Source organism: Pelodiscus sinensis, chromosome 1 (assembly GCF_052426305.1).
Source record: "Pelodiscus sinensis isolate ZL-2025 chromosome 1, ASM5242630v1, whole genome shotgun sequence".
NCBI classification, from domain to species: domain Eukaryota; kingdom Metazoa; phylum Chordata; order Testudines; family Trionychidae; genus Pelodiscus; species Pelodiscus sinensis.
In genome coordinates, this window is record NC_143052.1 from 81,648,058 (window position 1) to 81,670,451 (window position 22,394).

At 43.4% G+C, this 22,394-nt stretch overlaps 1 long non-coding RNA gene across 1 annotated transcript; it reads right to left on the reverse strand.

Moving 5' to 3' along the window:
* Positions 1–220: 220 nt before the first annotated feature.
* LOC112547113 (uncharacterized) lies at positions 221–19,259 on the reverse strand. Its single transcript, XR_003090860.3, has 6 exons — positions 18,844–19,259; positions 18,234–18,285; positions 9,706–9,787; positions 9,543–9,626; positions 2,327–2,405; positions 221–739 (listed from the first exon to the last, which is right to left on the reverse strand). It is a non-coding gene; the product is annotated as an uncharacterized LOC112547113 (long non-coding RNA).
* Between the last annotated feature and the right edge of the window lie 3,135 nt (positions 19,260–22,394).

Genomic DNA, 22,394 nt, shown 5'->3' on the forward strand with positions numbered 1-22,394 from the left:
AGCAAATGCAGAAGTGTCTGCAGGGTCGTTGTAATGAGTAGGTGTTCAAAACATGGCTGAAATTTTGAAAAGGTTGCTTATGAAAATCATAAAGTCCTAACATGCAATTGGTACTGAGTCATATTATTCTGACCTGGCAGTGCAGATCTGGGAGTGAAACAATGATTCTGGGAAGGATCCTGCAGTAATGTATATAGAGATAAAATTGCCCAGAGAAAGATGAGACTTGGGAGGCTTGTTTACAAGCATTTCTATTGCAAAGAAACTGAAACCAAAATAGTTGCAAATTTGCAACCCATCATAGGTATGAAAAGGGCTTTTCCCCATTTCAGCACTGCTTTCTTCACTACATCTGTCTATTGCAAGGACACTGTTAACTTGAATTCGGGGCCTAAATCTTCAAGCCTGACTAGTAACTTTGTATGCCTCACATTGAGACACAGTGCAGGAAACTGACTGGCAGTGAGTGCTCAGCACTGCCTAAACGTCAGGCCCCTTTAAGGTGAATCGAGTTACACACACACACCCAATCACTGAGTATTTCTGAACATTCTGTCTTTCATTTATATAAACAAGATGTTAAAAATCACAACTGCTATGAAATCCACCAGGTCAGACTCATGCTGGCAAAGGGGCTAGGAAGTGCATTTGCAACATGCAGCCCTTGTATATCTGGCATCATGCCCAGGCAACTCCTGTGATTTGTTCTGAGGGAGAGCAGCATACACCAATTCTGTGCCTGGAGACAAACAATTTGAAAGAATTCAGAGCTGATTAGAGTAAGTTACACAGGAAAGATTTAGATCTTAAGGGCTTTGCACTAAAGATGTTCAACTTTCTGTACCTTTACCTGGATTGTTTCTAGAGTTTCCCTTACTTAGCTGAACATATTAATTGTTTAATACTGAAATATACTAAAAAATCCAGAAGCCAATCAGCCTGTACCACAGGGTGGAGGTGCGAAGGCACCTCTCATGGTTGCCCCAACCTGGTCCAACCAGCTCCCAGACCCTCCCCAGCCCAGCTGAGCCATGCACCTGCTCTAGTGCCCCCCACCCAACCCAGCTGAGACACGCACCAGCTCCCCACCCCCCACAGCCCAGCTGAGCCCCATTCAAGCTCCCTGCCTTCCCTGCCTGCCCCCGGCTCCCTGTCTCTGCCCACACAGCCCAGCTAAGCCACATGCCAGCTCCCAGCCCTCCCTCGCAGTCCAAATCTGTTTACACCCCAAACCTGAAGAGGGAGAGAAGGTTTATTTGAGCCTAAGAAATCTATGAGGGTTTTTTTTTTCCAAAATTTGAATCAAGCTATTTAAGTAAACCAAAACTAATTTTCTTCGAGGCTTTCATATTCTAGTTGTTTTGGGTATGTTTCACCTGGGCACACAAGCATGGATATTAATTTGGTCAAATTTCAATAACGAAAACAAGCTCTGCTACACTCCAAACATTTCCAGGGCCCACCCTTCACACTTGAAAGTAATACTATCTTTACTGTAGCAAATTATATAAAAATTGCTTTGTAATCAGAGTGGCAGACATTTTAATGAGGAAAACTATACGTTTTTCTCTAATATTTTTTACATGTCTTGATAATCTTCAGAATTCCTCTTACTATGAAATGCTACAGAATACTCATTTAAAAATACTTATGGGGATAAAATCAGCATTGAGCTATGGAGTTTCATGGTCTAATTCCTTATCTGGAGTCAAGAGCAAATGGTCAAAAAATCATTATGATCTGATGGTTGTACAGTCATGTACTCTTGTGGAATGAGATGGTGGTCTCAATTCACTGCCCAGTGCTCATGTCTACATCAAACATGCCAACTATATATTTCCATCTTGCACTTCCATCACTGGAAACACCACATGAACCTCTTCTCATTAGTTTGACGGTTGTATTTTAAGTGGTCTACCTTTTCACAAGAAACAAGTATAAGAAAGTTCTCTTCCTGAATGACCTAATACAGGGGTGGCCAACGCGTTACAGGCAAAGAGCAAAAATAGTGCTGGATATAGTGCAAAGAGCCAAGAGCCGAGGGGGAAAAGTTGTTGAACAACAACAAGAAATCCCCAGCCGCCAGATTTGGTTGAGGGGAAAAAAAGGATGCTGCCTCTTTAAAAAATCCTCCAGTTTGGCTTTTTGGCTACATCAGGCTCCTATCGGCCGGCACCATCTTGCTGATGCCATTTTGCTTTGCCATGCGGCTCCCTTACACGTGGTGAGCACAGGGAACCAGGGGCTGTTTCTAGGGGCGCAGGGGCGGCTTCACAAGCTGCACTTTAAGGGGGGAAGAACCGCATGCTAATAGGTCAAAGAGTACCGTGTGCCCTATGTCAGGCAGTGCCGACTGGTCCCAGTTTGGAGGAAACAGTTGAAGTAGGTTTGTAGTTTCCAGTTGGCTGTTTGCAAACAAAAGAAATCACACGCAATGAGCTTATGGAACTTCCATACTGATTATCCCACCCCAGAGCTCCAATCAGCTCAACACACTGTCAAGAAGACACTAGCCACATTATCCTAAATTGGCAATTTATTTCACCAAGATAAAATAGTTACTCATGCATATAACACTGACAAGCCATAATTTCACTGCAACAAAGACTGGAATATTTTGGAATATTGTTTTTCACTTACGATATTACAGCAGATCCCAGAAGGTAATTTCTAGAAACCCTTTATTACTGCATACATTTTTAATATGTTATAACAAAATCATTTTTACTAATCATTGTTTCCACTCAAATTTTTCATTAACCTTTCTTATGCACACTCATTGCATGACTATTTTGTACTTCTTTATATTTAAAAAAATTGTGGTCCACATTTACAAAACACACACACACACACCCCAGAAATTCCTGCATATGGGCCTGCAATGGAATTCATTGACAATAATACATTCTCTGAATGTTCAGTTTCTAAGAAGCAAGTTGAAGGGAAATGCTTTACTTACGCCCTAACTCAACTGCAAGTTATTGGACTAGAGAACATATTTTAAAATTTTTGTAAGACCCTGATCCTGCAGTTTGCTCTGCATGGCTTTGGGCTAGTGTAAGTTGCTGGGTTTAGTTTGTGAGGGCTAGGTGGTGATGGTGACCTGTTCTAAACAGGAGATCTGATTAGATAATCTGGTGGTCCCTTCTGGCCTTAAATTCTATGACTGTGGCTTGGACGCACGCTGCTCTGCACTGGCTTGGGGTCTGCCTGTGCAGAGCAGTTGGCAGGATCAGGGCCTATAACCTTTCACTACCTGGACATCAGTTACATTTGCAATTACATGTTGCCTGCACTGCACTCACAGAGTCATGCACTGCTATGATATTTCACAAGACAAGCAGCATCAGGGTTGGCTGGTGTTTGGCTAACTGACCTCAAAAGAAAACAATGTGTTTCTGGGAGTGCTGTTGATAGATTAAGAAGGAGTGCTTCTGTCTGAGTCAATTTGGAATCAATGTCCCAGCAAGAGCATGCAGAAGATGCAGCTTTTTGGAACAGAGGGAAAACGATGCTGCTGGCCACTTTGGTGCTCAAAAATCCTAGTCCCAGTCTCCGGCCAGATGCCAGTTTACAAAGTTATATTCTCCTTATCAGTGTTTCCTCTAATTTTCTATGTCCATGTGTGGAATGACTTTTGTTACATGCACCAATATGGAGGCGACGTATCACAGAACAAAAGTCATTCTGCACAAGACAGTGTGGGATGAGGAGTTTGGATGTGGGAGGGGCTCAGGACTGGGGCAGAGATTTGGGGTATAGGCTGAGGGCTCTGGCTGGGAGGGTTAGTCTGGGGTGGGGCTGAGCATGAGGTGTTCGGTGTGTAGATTGCCCTGGGGAGAGAGAACTACCTCCAGCCCTCTCTCATCACAGCAGCTTGGGGCCAGGTGAGAAGCACATCTCCATAGTCCCCTGCAGCTCTGGTGAGCACAGCTGGGGAAGGGGCACCAGCCAGAGCAGGTCTAGGCTAGGTTAGGTGGGAGCCATGGAAGCAGTGGCAGCTCTAGAGCAGACCTGGGTTGGCTGCCATGGCCGGGGGAGAGGTGCCCCCCCAGCCTCAGCATCTAGCTGCCACAGCAGGGGTGGGAGGGGAATGGCCCCTTCCCCATCTCCATCATGGAGCTGTCAGGGCTGCTGTGGGAGGAGCAGCTCCTTTCCCAGCCCTAGCATGGAGCTCCTGCAGCCATGCACAGCTATCACTTTCCACCTCAGAGGTAGCTGCACTTCAGTAGAAGATAAAATGGTTCCTCTTTCATGAATCTGATTCAAAACACAGTGAAGTCAATGAAGTTGACAGATTCCCAGTGAACACTGGTGCAGATCTTATAGTCATTATTATTATAATGATGATGATTATTAGACTAAATCAGACCTTTCCCAGAGCTTTGTTGTATAAGAAGGGCTTACCACAAAAGTTAATCCTATGGCAAGGTATTTAGTAGCCTTTTGTAGATCCCTTGGTTATGGCTGGAATGTAAAACAAAGGATTCTGGAGTTCACACCTTCTGTGAGGGACTACATTGTGAAGCAGGAAAATGAATGTATAGAATGCTTTAATTTTTTTTTAATATCAGTTAACTTACATTTCAAAACAACATTGTATGAAGTCCAAAAAATTAGTACTTCTTTGTTTAGAAAAATTTTGGAGCAGGGAGTGTCTTTCAATAAATTTGAAAAAAAAAATTTTTTGTTTAAGTGAGAAATTTGTCACAACTATTCTCCTCCACAGACTGGTTTTTGGTTTCAACCAATTAGCATTTTTCCAAAAGAAAGCCATTAGTCAAGAACTGCCCACCCTGCTCTGGATTCAAGGGTTAGCTCCATCGATTTTGGGAAGCTCCAAGTAACCAGAACATGAAGGCTACGTCTAGATTGCATCCCTTTTTTGTAAAAGGGATGCAAATTAAACATATCGCAATTGCTAATGAAGCGGGGATTTAAATCTCCCCCGCTTCATTAGCATAAAAATGGCTGCCGCTTTTTTTCGGCACGGAGCTTTGCCGGAAAAAAGCGCCAGTCTAGACACGGATCTTTCGAAAAATAACGCCTTTTCTGAAAGATCCCTTATCCCTTATTTTAAGAGGGATAAGGGATCTTTCGGAAAAGGCTTTATTTTCCGAAAGATCCACGTCTAGACTGGCGCTTTTTTCCGGCAAAGATCCGTGCTGAAAAAATGCGGCAGCCATTTTTATGCTAATGAAGCGGGGGAGATTTAAATCCCCGCTTCATTAGCAATTGCGATACGTCTAATTTGCATCCCTTTTACGAAAAAGGGATGCAATCTAGACGTAGTCGAAAACTATAAGCTCAGCGGCGAAGTCCAAGGTAAGCTCTTACTATTTGCTTAGTACAATCCAATTCAAAGGCTAGAAGGCTCATTTCAGACACTGCCAGTCTCCCCACTTAGAGCTACTCCACTTTGTATAAATATTCATTGAGCCAGAAACAAAAATTGACTATAACCTGATAGGTAGGAGCCTCAGGACAAGTCCCTGGACTGCCTGGTTCATTTCAGGGACATGAGTTGGGATTTTCCACATCCAAAAAGACCGACCTAGCTACTGACTATTCTGAGGCTCTGTCTCCCTTGTGTTTTTCTCAACAAATATCAAAAGGCCTCATTTGCCTTCTGCGTTGGAATAAATATGAACTTCAAATCCTGGCAAAATTTGGCAAAACAGATTTGTGGGTTCCTGCCAGACCCAGTGACTGCCCCTCATGCACTTTGTGGGTCATGGAGAAAAACAAATACATAGTCTGTGGCAGCCACGTCTAATGTCTGACTGCCTCATGGGCCATCGCATATCATGATAAAATGGACAAAGGGCTAGGCGGGGGCACCGTGCCTCTTGACAGCCCAATTCTCTCTGTATTAAATCATAAAATACCTTTTCTTCAACAAAAAGCATGGGGTGACCATATGTCCTCTTTTGGCCAGGACAGTCGCTTTTTGCCCCCAGGAGTCAGGATTTGTAGTTTGCTTCTACCACCTGTGAATCATGGGCTTAGTGGTGCTGGCTAGCAAGGATGGGACACCATTTTGCACATTCCCCACCCCATCCTTGCTAGCCAGCACCACTAAGCCCATGATGCCTGCCCACCTGCTGTGGGGAAGGATTAAACAGCTGAGTGTACCTGCTTATTCCTGCCTATCCAGACGTTGGGTCTAGTGCAGCAATGTAAGGGGTTCTTGCTCCCTCTCACTGCCTTACGCAGGAATGCAGGGGTGCCAGTCTGACCATTTTTCTTCAACAGTAACCAATAGGCAGCTCTTTAGCTTGTGATATGTTTCAAGATTTTTTTTTTTTAATCGTAGATTCTGTGTCCATACTTTTACCCCATCAGAAGAGGACTAGAAGAGGGTGGGGTGCTCCCCACAAATTTCTACAAGGAAGGACTCTGTGGCACTTCTGGTGGGAAATTCTCCCATCATATGGATGAGACATACTAGATAAAAGAAACAAAATTAAGTAATTCCATGCTAGCTTTGTTAAATAAGAAACAATATTGGTGTGAAAGATAGCAAAACTAACTTGTCAAAAGGATTTAACTTAAGTACTAAATATGGTCCAGATGCTTGAGCAGCTGCATGCTCAAATAAAAATATTTTTGCATGAGTAATTTAACTAAGAACCAGTACTACTGAAAATGGAAATTTGCATGAGCAATTGCACACTTAATTGAGCATTCAACTGAAAATTTTACATTGCAAAATGCCATCAAGTTTTCAAAACATTCAGAGCAAGGTTTATTTCCCTCTCAGTTATACTTTGATCCATAGCATTAACAAACGTGACACTTATTATTTACATTTTTTTTCATAGATTTTGAGACCAGAAGAGATACATGTACAATACCTAATCTGATCTCTATAACACAGGTCACACTTTGTAACAGTTTCATCCTTTCATTTAAACAAGATCTTTAAGGTAAAAAAGAATAACAAGTAGTAAGAAAGTTACTGTTTTTACTAATGCTGAGGCAAAACATAGGGCATGTCTACACTAGGAAATTATTTCAAAATAACTACATTCAAAACTCCTGAAATAGCATGTTCCCACTATGGGGGAGCCTTAGAATTAGTCCAAGGGAAGTTCTGTTATTGTGGACACACTACCTCAAGTTAAAGACCCAGGAAGCACTGGGGAGTAATTACTTCAAATTACTCTGGAGACACAATTACTCTGCTGACACCATTATTGGGCCTAACCAAGTGAGTTATAAGATCAAGAATACATATTCCTGCGCATCCAGAAATATAATTTATGCTATCATGTGCCAAAAGTGTCCGTCTGCTATGTACATTGGACAAACATCTCAGACACTTCGCCAAAGAATCAATGCCCACAAAACAGACATTAGACAGGATCACAAAGAAAAAACAGTTTCTTGCCATTTCAACCAGAAAGGACACTGTCTCAATGACCTAATCACATGCATCCTACTCCAGAAGACTTTCAAATCTGCACTTGAAAGGGAATCCTCTGAACTGACATTCATGCTAAAATTCGACACTCTCCGCGGGGGGCTGAACAAAGACCCCAACTACCTTACCCATTACAAAGATAGCTTCCCCAATTATCACCTCTAATACCATTAGCTCACAGACATCCACCTTTCCCCACCTCTAATATCATTAACTCACAGACATGTACTTTCCTTCCCTTTTCATATGTGTTCACTTTTTTTAATTGTATCCTTTGGTATATATGGTTGTGACTATTTTCTTCCACTATTTGATCAGAGGAAGTGGGTCTGGTCCACGAAAGCTCATCATCTAATAAACCATCTTGTTAGTCTTTAAAGTGCTACATAGTCCTGTATTTTGTTTCAGCTACACCAGACTAACACGGCTACATTTCTATCACTATTCTGGAGAGTAGTTATTTCAAAATAGCAGCAGTAGAACGTCCACACTAATGCTATTTTGAAATAACTATTTCAAAATAAGCGTTATTCCCCAAGGAAAGCAAAAATGGTAGATCAGATGCCTGATCAGAAAAGTCTAGTAAACTTTTGTTTATGGGTCTGTCTACACTACACAGCTTTTAGCAACACAGCCCCGTTGCTATCGTCAGCATGTGTGAAGGCTGATTCTCAGCATTTCTGCGGACAAAATACTTTTACCCTCAACTAGTGGCTTTTGCTTGATCAGCAGGAGAGCACTTCTGCTGACAAAGCAGCATTCACATTTGCACTTGCCAGGGCAAATCTTTGTTGTTCACAGGGAGGCAGGGGTTAAGCACTTGTGAATGACAAAAAAGTTCTGTCAATCAAGAGTAAGTGTATTACTTTTGTTGCCTTGTGAAGACAAGGGGCCTGTCTACACAGGTGGTCTACACAGGTCTAACTTTAGTTTGTGCGCATTACAGTGACTTGTATCCACACATCTACTAACATATTAGTGAACTGGCCAGCTAATACAAAAATCAATAAACACACTGCATGACAGAGCTCTCAGGACTTGTAAAGTACATGTCATCCCTCATCTGTACTAAAACCACAGTGGAACAAAAATAATGCCCATTTAGGAGCAAATGGGAAACTTCTCATCATTAGTGTGAAAAGAAAAAGCTTTTCCAAAATACACAAATCTATATCTGTTATTTAATTTAAGATACTTGCAGCACTATATTATAAAATTTAACACCAGACAATATTAACTATTACAGTTACTAAATTGATCTTGCTTTTATGAGAGTCAGAACTTGCAGAATTTTATTATATTTTACTTTTTAGATTCAGTGAATGGGAAATCACAAATGTTTGTAGCCTGCAAAAAACTTTTTGGCAATGGTCAAACTTCTGTTAGATCACTGGTGGGCAATAATCAGACAGCAGGCCAGATACAGTTCACCAGGGTTAGCCCCTGGCAGGCTGCCACCACTTTCTTTGCCTACACCTCAGCAGGTACGGGTGCTTGCAGCTCCCATTGGCTATGGATGACTGTTCCCAGCCAATGGGAGCTGTGGGAAGTGGTGTCCCGGTCCGTGCCATTTCACACAGCTCCCATTGGCCAAGAATGGCAATCTGCTCCTAATGGGAGGTGCACGTGCCCATACCTGTCGAGGTGCAGGTAAAGAAAGTGGCAGTGGCCCGCCAGAGGCTAACCCTGGTGAACTACCTCCATTGTATTACCCACACCATATTAGATCTATCTTTGCTGCAGTGGTTTAAGAGATGTGCATAGAACCAACAGAAGTATGATAGAGCTAGCATGTGAAAGAGCAATGACCCCCGCAAAAAGAAAACTTTTCACCATCTCACGTGAAAAATAAGTCCACATATCATCTGAAGAAGTGGGTTGTGTCCACAAAAGCTCATTATACAATATAATTTTTTTGTTAGTCTCTAAGGTGCTATAGGACCACTCTTTTTTAAGTTTTTATATTCTAGGCGTGAGAGATGGAAAATATCTATTGAATCATTTAGCCCATCTCTTTCCCATGACTTCAGCCAAAAGGTTCTTCTGCTTAATTTTTAAAACCTATAGCAAGAAAACACATTCAAATTCCACTATAAAGAACTGCCATTGAACCCACCTAATCACATCACTTGCTCTTGTCCTACTCCAAAGAAATGCCTTGTGCTAAAGAGTCTTCATATGTACCCCAGCATAAGTGACACTGAAAAAGTAGAAATGTATTAATAACATTCAATGGCAGAACAAAATGTAGGCAGTTAAAAATAACTATAGCTTCTTACCTATTCGCTTTCAACCGCCATACAATTAGTCTGCATTTCAAGTCTCACAAAGAGTTCTTCCTTGGTCATCTCCTTTCACTCGCTATTTGGGCAATTTCAAAGAAAATGTTGCAATTTCATGTATCATCCAAACAGCTCACAAGAGAAGGTTATAATTTCAGAAAGACGTCAGGAGACCCTTTATTATATATACACAATATATAGGAATCTCAGTGCCATATGTATTTACTATTGAGGCATTTAAATCATTTAGCCTTTTAGGCTTTCTGAGTATTAACAAAATGAGAAACATTTTTAATGTGCATGAGGATTGGAGTTCAGTGCATTTCTTTGAAAAGTCACCTTTTTGAGTAATTTTCAGAAGAGAGGAGAATCCTTGGATGTTTTCAATTCATATTTGAACAAATATAATAAGAATGTGTGAATGTTCACACTCTATGATTCAAAACACTGTCCCCTCTTTCTCTCTATGAATATTAATATACGTATTTCTTCATGGGTCGTGCATGAGCAGACATAATAAATGTTGGCTTTGTTGGTAGTCTCTGAGTACGTGTATTGCATTAGTAATTTATTTGAATCTACTGTATATTTTAGAGAGCTTGTCTATCTGTTTGATCAAGAACTTCTAAAAGGTAAGAGCTAGGGCCACCAAATTTGGTATACAGCTTCCTCTTATTATAACTTAAACTGTATAAGGGTTTGGTTGTGCTAGGAATATGTAATATGCCAGAAATGGGATTGCTTCTCATAAAACCATACAGAAAAGAGACAGAATCATCAGGCAGGTGAAAGGGGCTGGTTGGGGGTATCCCCTATCCAGGACTGCCCCAGCACTAACCTTCCCACCCCCAAGTGCCCTTTAGGCAGAGTGGGGGAGGGTCAATTCCACTCCCCTCCCCCAATTCATATTGGAACACTACTGTCTGTTCCCCTTTGTCTGGAGCAAAGGGAAAGTGCACAGCCTGCCACATTCCTCATTCTGGCTGGAGAGCACAGGGGACAGATGAACCTGGACCTGCCGGGGAAGGAGGACATGCACTTTTCCCCCAGCTGTGCCGGCTGGAGCTGCAGCAGTCATGAAGAGGCACTTCTGAACTGGCTCTGAGCTGCTGCAGGAGTCCTTTCTCCCCAGGGCAGCCTACATACTAAACCCCTCAACCCCAGCCTCACCCCAGAGCAATGATGGAAATGAAGCGTGTACATTTTCATTTTATTTTCCAAACAACAACAATTAATTGAGTGAAGGACCCAAGCAATGCTGGTTAAATCTGCTAGTAGGTTATAAATGACAAGCAAATAACGCCGGATATTTCCAAGTACTGAACTGCAGGCTGGCTTTGCAGTCTAAAAGGTCCAGTCATGTGCCCGCCCTGTGAGATGGGATGAAGCATGGAGGCTGTTGCTTAGCTGGTTGAGTCACTGCCTGGACCACAGATGAACTGGGGTAGAGTGGTATTGTGAAAACAGAAACTCAGACCCCTTGGCTGGTACATCATATTTTTTCTGCCCCTTTTCAGGTAGGTGCACATGTGGCTGGCATAGGCCCAACTGTGGGAGCTGGCTTGAGGATGGCATGATTGATTGGTAGAATGACTCTGCTGTGCACCAATGAGTGAAGTTTATGGCAGCTCATGCTGAATGTCTTGGATCTCCTCCAGGGGAATGTGAAGCTCTCTGGCCAGTCTACACAGGAACTGGTTGTAGTAGTAATCAGAAGGAAGTGGGGGTGGAATGTCAAAGTCACTGCTGCATCAGGTGAGGATGACAGGAATCTCTCTTGTACCAGCACTACCTTTGGAGATATGCTGGTTCCAATCAGCTTCTCAAAGGTGCCAGAGACTATGAAATAGGCAAAGCCTCCAGTGGAACAAACAGGTTCCGAGGGCAGATACTGGGACCAGGATCCCCAATAGGGCCAGCATGAGAGATGAGGAGGGCCCCATAGTGCAGGAAAACTGTGGATCTAGGAGCTGGAATGGAGGATTCTGCCTCCATTGTACTCATAATGACAGGTGGACAATCTGAGTCCTCCAAAGATGAAAATGCAGAAACTAGTTCCATCGGTGGTACCCTCAAAGATGTCAGAGGTATGTACCCCCGGAATATGGGGTAAGGAGCTGTGTTCCCTCTAAACTGCATGGCCACACAGTCTCTCAGATGATTAATCAGCCCCACCCAGTCAAAGGCTCAGAGTTCTGTGCACTGAGCTGACTGGCTGGGCAGGGCCGGTTAATCTCCTGTGAAGTTGTGCCATTGCATGCAGTTTAGACCATGGGTTCCCAAACTGGGGGTGTGTGAATAAATTCCAGGGGGAGCCCCCTCCATCAAGTTTTACTGCCCTGTTTAGTTCCTTTTTTTTTTTTTTGCTCAACAAGTTTTCCTGCCATTTGGAAGGGAGGACATGAGGGTTTTTCAAAAATCAAAAAGGAGGGCGTGCTGCCAAAAAGTTTGGGAACCACTGGTTTAGAGGGAACACTGGTAAGGAGTGCCTCAGATATGACATGTCTAGTGCTGTAGATATTGTGTCTCTTGAATTAGAGAGCCTCGGAAAGCATGGGAACCTTGGCTTTCCCAAAGCAAACACTTTCTGGGGCTCTGGTACTTTTCCAAACCTCCCCAAAGTCTTCTTGGAAGACCCTTCCAAGATCCAGCATGACCTACACAAATTAGAGGTTTGTGCCAAAAGAAATCTGATGAGGTTCAACAAGGACAAGTGCAGAGTCCTGCACTTTGGAAAGAAGAATCCCAAGCATTGTTACAGACTGGGGACAGAGTGGCCAAGTAACAGTTCTGCAGAAAAGGACCTGGGGACAGTTCTACAGTGGATGAGAAGTTGGATATGAGTCAACAGTGTGCCTTTGTAGCCAAGAAGGCTAACAGTATATTGGGGTGCATTAGTAGGAGCACTGCTAGTGATTATTCTTCTTTACCACATCTAAAGTATTGCTTCCAGTTCTGGAAGTTCCAGAAGAGATGTGGACACATTGTAGAGAGACCAGTGGAGGGCAACAAAAATTACTAGGGAGCTGGAGCACATGACTTATGAGGAGAGGCTAGAAGGATTTGGGTTTATTTTGTCTTCAGAAGAGAAGAGTGAAGTGGGATTTTATAGCAGCCTTCAACTACCTGAAGGGGGGGTTCCAAAGAGCATGGAGAAAGGCTGTTCTAAGTGGTGACCGATGACAGAACAAGGAGCAATGGTCTCACGTTGCAGTGGGGGAGATCTAGGTTGGACATTAGGAAAAACTATTTCACCGGGAGGGTGGTGAAGCACTGGAAGGGGTTACCTAAGGAGATGGTGGAATCTCCATCCCTAGAGGTTTTTAAGTTCCGGTATGACAAAGCCCTGGCTAGGATGATTTAGTTGGGATTGGTTCCGCTTTTAGCAGGGGGTTGGACTCGAAGACTTCATGAGGTCTCTTCCAACCCTATGATTCTAAAGGAACTTTTTCAGTTCCTGGAATTGGTATAGGAACTGAATGATGCTGGTCTTCCCCAGAGTGATTGGCTCTCTAGCTCTGAGGGAGGCCGATGTTGACTGTGTATTCTGTTTCACACTCTGTACTGGCAGATCCATTGATTTGTGCTACTTCTTTTCATGCTTGTGCACTTTAGGGCACACTCCATCCCCTTGACTGAAACTGATGGAAGGAGTCTCCCCCTGCCTAGGTCTAGAGGAATACTTACTGCAATGCTTAGGTATGTGCTTCCTTATGTCACCAATAGGCCCTAGTGCTAGCCTTCAACTCCAAAGTTGGAGACAGTCTCCTGGCAGTCTCAGGCCAATGCCTGCCAGGGTACAAATGAGATCTCACAGTGACTTCCATGAGGATTCTGGAGGCAGAGAGTCCAATGTTCTTGAGTAAGGGTGGGGATAGACTGGCAGATACTGCACTTGGCTGAAATGCAGGCTTCTCTCAAGCAGTAGAGGCAGCATTGAAGTTTGTTACTAACCCTGACGGAATGCAGGCAAGACACACAGAATTTAAAACCGGGAAGAGGGGAGGGTTGACATAATCTAGTGCCCACACATGGGTAAGGGGGGGGGAGTGTTCATGAGAAACAAAAGTTTCCAAAAAGAAACCCAAATTCTTCTCCTAAACTATCAAGCTAGTTAGAACTACTATAAAAGTGGTTAAAAAAACCCTATAAAACAATGTACAATTGTATTTTTTCAATATACATCACATGCAAGAGGACACTAATAGGTCCTTCTTATCATGGCATGGTCTGGGTCAGAAATGGAGACACAATTGGTCTGCCCCATGCTTTATTTCTTTGGAAGAAACTGTGATCCAGGGAACATGCATGGGCCAATAGTACTACAGGCAGTCCCCGGGTTACATGGAGTTACATCGGATCCCTACTTACAAACGGGGTGAGGCAACCCCGCACTAGCTGCTTCCCCCCAGCAGACCAGGGAGACACGGAGCGGCTTTTCTCAGCAGACACCTCAGCTTGAGAATAAAGAACTGAGAGAAGTGAGGTGTGGGAGAATAAAACTGAGCTCTGGAAAATGTTTGGCTAGAGTTTCCCCTACAATATGTACCAGTTCCGACTTACATACAAATTCAACTTAAGAACAAACCTACAGTCCCTATTTTGTACGTAACCCAGGGACTGCCTGTACTTCAAAAATCTCCAGTGCTGGATGCATGGTGCACATGCATAAACCCTCAGTGGCATACTATTGTAAGACCATCAGTTGAAGAAGAAGCAAACAGTTCTCACACAATGTATTTAGTATGTGTTGAAATATTCTTTATTATTTGTATTGCAATAATGCCCAAAGAAACCATCCAAAATCACATACCTTGGGTGGTAGATGCTGTACATACTCATAATAAGACATGGTCTCTGCCCCAAAAATTCATAATCTAATTGGAGAGGAAAAAGGGTCTTCCATACAAAAATTAATGTCTCTTTTTATTATGACTAAATATGATTAAACAGCCAGCAAAATGTCATTGTGATATTGGTAAAAATAACGGAGCTGATATTGTATTTTGGGGGGCACCCAAGTCTGCCTGCTGACTCCATTTGGGTGAGAAGAAATGCAAAAGCAGGCCATGAATTTCTTAGGTGTTGAAGTGTGAAAAAGAGAGTCACCTGTTACCAAAAAACTTCTGTTTTGCTCTTTTCCTTTTTGTTATTTTTAAAACTGATGACTTCGTCCAAACCAACATTTATAAAAAAAGCCAGGTTTAAGAGCTTGTATTCTAAGCTTCACATTGGTGTGTTTATTTATAGCCAGGTTGTTCACCTCCAAAACATAGTAATTTAACATGAAAACACTAAGAAAAATAGGCAATGGGGCATGAATCATTTGGTTTAATTTACTTATTTACTAGTTTTTCCTACATCTATAAACAGTAGTAATTAGATTTTATTTAAAAATACGGACATTCTAGGATTGTCTGCATAGATGACTCAGTACAATCACAAGGATATGTGTTAGGGCCCATTTCTGTAACCCTCTCTCAGCTAGAATGGTAACTGAAATTAGAGATGGGCCCAGATCAGAACACAGATGGGCCCAGATCAGCCCAAACCTTCTAAAACTCTGGGAAAGTTTGGATCTAGATTTAAACTTTTTTCTTAACCCCATTAGTAACTAAAATCAGAGACCATATTGCTTAAGTAGAAATTTCAGGATTGAACCTTTTATTATATTGAATAAATCAAAAGTCAAGCTGAACTATAAAAACTTTGCCCAGTTATGAGCAATGAAACTTTACAAATGTTGACTGTGGACAGAATACTGATTTTTCACGCTTCCAAATCATGGCCCTGTTGAAGTCAGCAACAAGATTCCCATTGACTTCAGTAGGGCCAAAATGTCACCATTAAAATTCCCCAGATGTTGAATGATTTTTAAAACATGTAAGAATAACCAGATACTAAATACCAGATTCCTGGTAGCTTCTTCCTCTGCACTGAACCAGACTGTGCAGTCTTCTGTGTTAATGGGAATATATCATGTAAGGCTGCTACCACTACTGGTGACATCATGTTGGGCACACGCACAAGCTGGAAAAGTGAATGCTTGTAGAAATGAGGAGAACTGCCTCACCTGTCACACAGAAACAATGTGACAGAGTTTGGACAGTGCATTTATTGCAATTACAGTGCATCTATACTATTTTAAAAAGAAAACGATTTCAGCTATGCGTGGAAATTAAAGCTGTCCAGAAAGTTTCAAAATGTTTTAAATTTCAACCAAAAGACATTTTTTGTAGAAAGTATTTCTCATTTTTCAACATTTCATCTGATTGGAAACATTCAATAAAAATTGTAAAATCAAATGAAAAGTACACATTGGATATGGGACATGCTTTGAAAAGGTATGAAATATTAAAATCAATCTATCTTTGGCACAGCCTACTGTATTCCAGGCAATGACACCTGTATTTTTAAACTTCAAACCTCTCAAGAGGCGTATTTAATTATTTCATTAATAATATTGTTTCACTATTTTCTTTTTATCCGCCAGTAATCTAGGGATGTTAAGGACTAGTAGACAGGATAGTCAACTAGTCGCTTCCCCCCACGCCCCTTGCTACCTCTATCAGATAGAGGCAGCAAGGAGGGGAGGGGAGGAGAAGGGGGTACTTCAAAGCAGCAGCACCACAGGGAGCCTGGGTTCAGCTGCTCCATGCAGTGCTGCCAGTTAGAATGCCATGGGTGGCATTTCAAAGCAACGGTGCTGCTTGGAGCCCAGGGTCAGCTGGGGACTCCCCAGCTGACCCCCAGGCTCCATGCGGTGCTGCCTGTTTGAAATGCCGCAGTGGCATTTCAAAGGGGCAGCACCGCTCTATCGACTAATCGAATAGTCGATGCAAAAATGCATTGATTATTCAATTAGTTGATTCCACGATACTTAACATCCTTACAGTAATCATGATGTAAAAAAACATGGGCCTAATTCTGATTTCAGTTACACTGGTATAAATCAGGAGAAAGAGCACCAAAGTCAAAGAAGTTACACACTCGTTTAAAAGTCATATAGAACAGAATCAGGCCCTATATTTTCTATTTAGGTTAACATATACTGGGCATACCCTCAGGTTTATGTAAATAGCATAGGGTATGTCTACACTACCACTCTAGTTCGTGAAACGAGGAGTAACGCACGGAGTCTGCACTAGCAGACATTTTAAAATGGCGGCGCCTGGCTTTATGCAAATGAAGCCCGGGAAATTCAAATCCCGGGCTTCATTTGCAACTCTAGTTGCCTACAGTACCACCCTAGTTGGAACTAGGGTGGTAGTGTAGACATACCCATAGTTCTATAAAGTTAATGGACCTATGTTGATTCATAAAATGGCTCACGTACAGTTAGCAAACCCAAATAAGGCAAAAAGTTAAAATATTCTTCAAATGTGGGCAGAAGCTAAGGACTGATTCCACCATACTCCCCTTCCATACAGAGATGGAAGGAAGGGAAGAGGGGGTCAGGCAAGGAGGAGAATTGGGGTGACAGCCTGCATCTGGTACACAGAAAGAAGGGGTAAGCTGCACCCTATAAAGGACACCTCCTGCTGCAGCCTCTTGTATTGCTTTGATTTTACACCACCATTTATTATGGACTTTATCTGAAAGTACAACTAACCCCTGAATAAGGTTTCTACCCAGAAACCCAGTTAAAACCTATTTTAGAGCATGGCTACTCTCAGAAAAGCACCTGTAAAATAGTAAACATAGCTGCTCCCTGGTGCATCTTTGAATCAGGTGGGTTTACTTACAAAAAGACGTTTTTGCTGCTACTACTTTCTCTGGAAGGTCAGTACAGCTATAGAAGAGACAGCTGCACATTGTTTGGCCTCATGCATCCTTAATCCCATTATCTGCTAAAGGCCAGATCAGCCCCCAGCCAGAAGAAACCCATGTAAATGCCAGGAAATCATTGTGAAAATATAGACCCTTTCCATGCCATTTTTACAGACACTCTTCTGTCTAAAACTGCTAACATTTCCAAGAGTGGATCATATGTGATGCTTACTGGTGTCTTCCTAGGCAGTGCTTCCTGTTCATCTGCTATATTTAGTTATTTCATTTATCTGCAGGTAACTATGTCTGCTCACCCCTGTAAAGGTAAGCAATTTGCCTTATACAAGGCAAATGATCTCTGCCGTGTGCAGTGTACAATTAATTTTTGCAGGGATGCTTTCTAGAGATAACTAAAAATATTTACTGCCTTTCAATCTGAAAACAAAAAAACAGCAGCATGCTGATGCTTGGTCCAAGCTCAAGAGACCTTTGAGGCTCAGGCAAGGTGAGAGATTCCCCCCTCCCTGGACCTTACCCATGGGGAATGCAGCTCCAGCTGCCACGAAGGACTGCCAAGAAGCAGGAGAGGTCTTTAGATATTTTGAGTGACATCCTAGCTTCAATGAAGTCAGTGAAAGTTTTGTAATTGGCCTGAGTAGATCCAGGATTTCATACACTTTGTCCTTATCTACATTTAAAAAAGAAATAGTGTTTGAATGAAACTGAACAACTGAAATAGATGATGTGATACTGACCTCAACTTTATGACATATCAAGACACATCACGTTCAGCATCGTGTCAGCAACCTGTGATTAAACCGTGAACACAGTTTGACTTGATCTATACTGAGCACTAAGTGAGATCATTATTGTGTCATTTAATTAGTGTTCAAAGTCTTGTTCAAAAAATAGTAAATTGTTGTTAGTATAAGCAAGCCTCTTCAGTCACTGAAACACAAGCAACATTTGACTGGCAACTTTTCTTTCCTCCCTTCCCCCACAGACCCTAAATCACTTTCTACGGGGTTTTCAGGGTGGCAAAAGGGCAGTGTGGGGGGTCAGCAGTGGGGGAGCACGGTGATCGAGGCTCCTAGAAAAGTGATGGTACAGTAAAAGGGGGTATTTGGGGGAAATTCTAGAAAATATTGCAAAAACAAAATTTCCTTTTGATGCTTTGCTAATGTTTCTGTTCTTACACCAAGGGATCCTATCTTCCTATATGTTTATAGAATGTGTACCACATTGGGGTCCTGAGCCAATCAAAACAAATAGCAAGCAATAATGTAAACCCACTAGATCATAGCTCACATGCACAAAAGGACTGAATTATGCTACACAGGCAATTTTACTTCGGGTTCTTCCTACCTTTTCGTGCTTGATCTTGCAACTTTAAACATTAAACATATGTATGTAGTTAATAATTATATTGGTAACTGAAAGCCCTTGCTGTTTCTTGGGTGTGGCAATCAGGCCAAGTAGTCCACCAGCGCAGCGTGCCTCACAGAACCAATACAACTGCTGTATGCAAATTATCTGCAGAGTAAGACTAGTGATTGGTTGAGTTACCTCTGATATCACAATGGTTTACGACTCTTGGGATGGCATAGATACCTGCTTACAGTAGATGAAAGCTCTTGCACAACTGTAATTCATAAAGTCAAAATGGCTGAGAACTTAAAAGTAGGATGGTAATAGACAATGAATTCCAGGAATTGAACATGGTGCTGTTCTGAATGAAACGAGCTCTCAGCCCTGCTTGTCACTGTTTCCATCACTTCACACAAATTCAAGAGTCATTTTAGACATCAGCGTGGTACACACAGTGACAATCCTGGAACCTTTTTTCAGCATGAGCATGAAATTCGGCAACCTACTATTGCCAAGTTGAAAACTGATCATTTATCCCTTCTCTTTGTTTTCTGTCCCTCAGGCAGTTTGCAAGCAATGAGAGACTTTACTTATCACCTCATGACTCTGCTGCCTATTGTTAGGGCCTTTGTCAAAGGCTTTTTAAAACTCTAAATTACTTAGATCCAGGCCCTCCCCCCAACAAAGGGGGCAAAAGAGTCAGTTGCCACAGACCCGGGTGATTCAAAGGTGCGTGGGGCTCTGGCTGCTGCTACTGCAGCAATAGCAGCGCCCATCGCCCTGAGCCCTTTAAATTGCCATGGGAGTGCCACACAGCATGCTCTGGGCAGCTCTTAGGGCTGCCTGGAGAGGTGGGAGCGCCACACAGTATGTTCCAGGCAGTGCTGGGGAGGGGGATGCCATGATCTGGGAGGCACAGAGGGCCAGCTACTCTCAGCCCCACCCCTTCCACATGAGGTGCACTCTGCTTCTGGGAGCGCAGAGCCATCCCCCCACCTTCGTTCATCTACTTCTCCTTCATCCTCTGGTTTGTTGACACACACAACAAATTGTCTAGTGAATTAAAGCAGACCCAGTAGCTGAATTTGCAGCGTGGTTAGCATGCCCAACCCTAGTGCAGAAACCAAGGAAGGCCCTCATGACTCTAAGCAGTAAAGAGGGGACGTCTCTCTCCTGCTGAGTCAGTAGGAACTTATACATTTTCCACTGAAAGTCACTCTTCCAGTCCAGGGGCATGGGCCACCCACACAGCATTCATGCCCACCCAATTTGTGGCTGGCGCACCCCAAATCCCATCTGGGACTCCTGATCCCAGTTGGATGTCTTCCTCGCGGCGCCCCATGCTGCTACCCCAGTCTCCAACCGCAGGGGGGTGTCTCCGGAATCTGGGGCAGCCGCACATGGCATGCCAGCAGGTGAGACCTGCAGCCAAGCTGGCAGACACCTAGCTGGGGCTGGGGGAGTGGAGTTCAAGTTCCAGCAAGGTCCCCCTCTGCCCAATGGGTACCCCCTACAGCCAGTGTGCCCTGGGTACGTGCTGAGCAGTGAGAGGCAGGTGGGGGAGGCAGGTCCCCCATTCCTCCTGCCCCCTTTTGTTAGGGCCCTGGGTCCCTTCTCTGTCCTCTGCCCTTCCTGTCCCACTCCCCCAGGGCACCAGATCCGTTCCTCCCCCTCACCATGGCATTGGATCCCTCCTGCACGCCTGATTCTTCCTGCCCTCTCCCAGGCCCTCCATCCCTTACCCACCCCTCATCATTGCCCACCCACCTGAAATAGGGGCCCACCCACTTTTCCTGTCATAACTGTGCCACTGATTCCTGTCCTCATGGTTTTCTCCTCTTTGAGGCCATGTGCAGGAATTGGTCTCAGTTCAATTGCAAAATGGTGAGTTCCGGTTAAACATTAAGCCAGGAAATATTTAAAAATCTTTATTGTAGGTCTGCGAGGAAGACACAGAGCAATAGCCAAAGGGTTCCTGTAACTACCCAGGTCAGGAATATACCCATTCTGACCTAAGATGGACTCTCAATGGCTGACATTTAATGCACATGCCTAAAAGAACATATCAATAAAATTATCTCATTGGGTGATTAAAAATGATTTTAACAATGCAAGCACAGTGCACACTAAACAAAGGCAACTTTAGCTAGCTGATAACTGGAGAGGGAAAACTTTCTGATCATTTTTAACAGCCTGAAAAATGAGTCAACGCCTTATTACTCTTGCTAATTATCATGGATAAAACGAGAAGATGAACAGCTGGCTACTTCTGTTGCTGGTCTCAGACCTGTGGCGTTCTTCATGATGAGGCAAGGAGAGCTTTATATTTAATAATCAAATAACTTTATTTCACACTCCACGTACATCCAATACCACAGAAATCAGAGCCAGCTGTGAGCAGGAGCTGTTCTGCTCTGCAGAGTCCTGCATTCCAACATGGAGGGGGTGACCTTTGTAGCGTCACAAAGCATCTTTTCTGTTTCTAGCCAAAACATTAGCTAAAGCTTTGGCTTTATGTGCAAATGGTTTTGCAGTTCTAACTACTGCCTCATGTTATGATCACCTAGATACACAGTGCTTCAGAAACGACAACAATTGCCTATATTGAGGCGTGCAGCAGATTTCTGGCTTCATTATAAAGCAGGGGTGGGGAACCTTTTACTGGTAGGGGGAAAAATCAGTGGGAGCCGCACACAAGTGAGAAGCAGAAAAACAACAAACCCTCACTGACCCGGCCCCTGAATGAGAAGGAGAAAGACACTCCCCACATTCCCCTCGCACGCCAGAGCCTACTGGGGCCCAGGCTAGTAGATTGTGTGTGCTCCAAACCCGCAGGCTCCCCAATTCTGTGGAGCCTCAGAGGCTAGACTCAGGCAAATGGGGGGGGGGGGGTCACATCTATCCCCTGGGCCTTAGGTTCCCCACCCCTGTTATAAAGTATTAAACTATGAGGCTGTGTCTACACTGGCCACTTATTCCGGAAAATCAGCCGCTTTTCCAGAATAACTTGCCGGCTGTCTACACTGGCCCCTTGAATTTCCGGAAAAGCACTGACGATCTAATGTAAAATTGTCAGTGTTTTTCCAGAAAAACTATGCTGCTCCCATTCGGGCAAAAGTCCTTTTCTGGAAAACTGTTCTGGAAAAGGGCCAGTGTAGACAGCACAGTAGTGTTTTCCGCAAAAAAAGCCCCGATCACGAAAATAATGATCGGGGCTTTTTTGCGGAAAAGTGCGTCTACATTGGCACAGACGCTTTTCCAGAAAAGCATCCTGCCAATGTAGATGCGCTTTTTCCGGAAATACTTATAACGGAAAACTGTTCTGTTTTAAGCATTTCCGGAAAAGGGTGCCAGAGTAGACATAGCCTGTAAGTCTAGCTATAGTACCATCACACACACAAAACAACCACCTCACCCTACCCCTAATCACACTCACCAGTTCCCTAATCCAGTGGTCCCCAACCTTTCGTGGCTGCCAGGTGCCCAGGGGCAGGGCTGCTCACGCGGCACACTTCCGGGGGTGGGGCCATGCATGAGCTGTGCGCCCG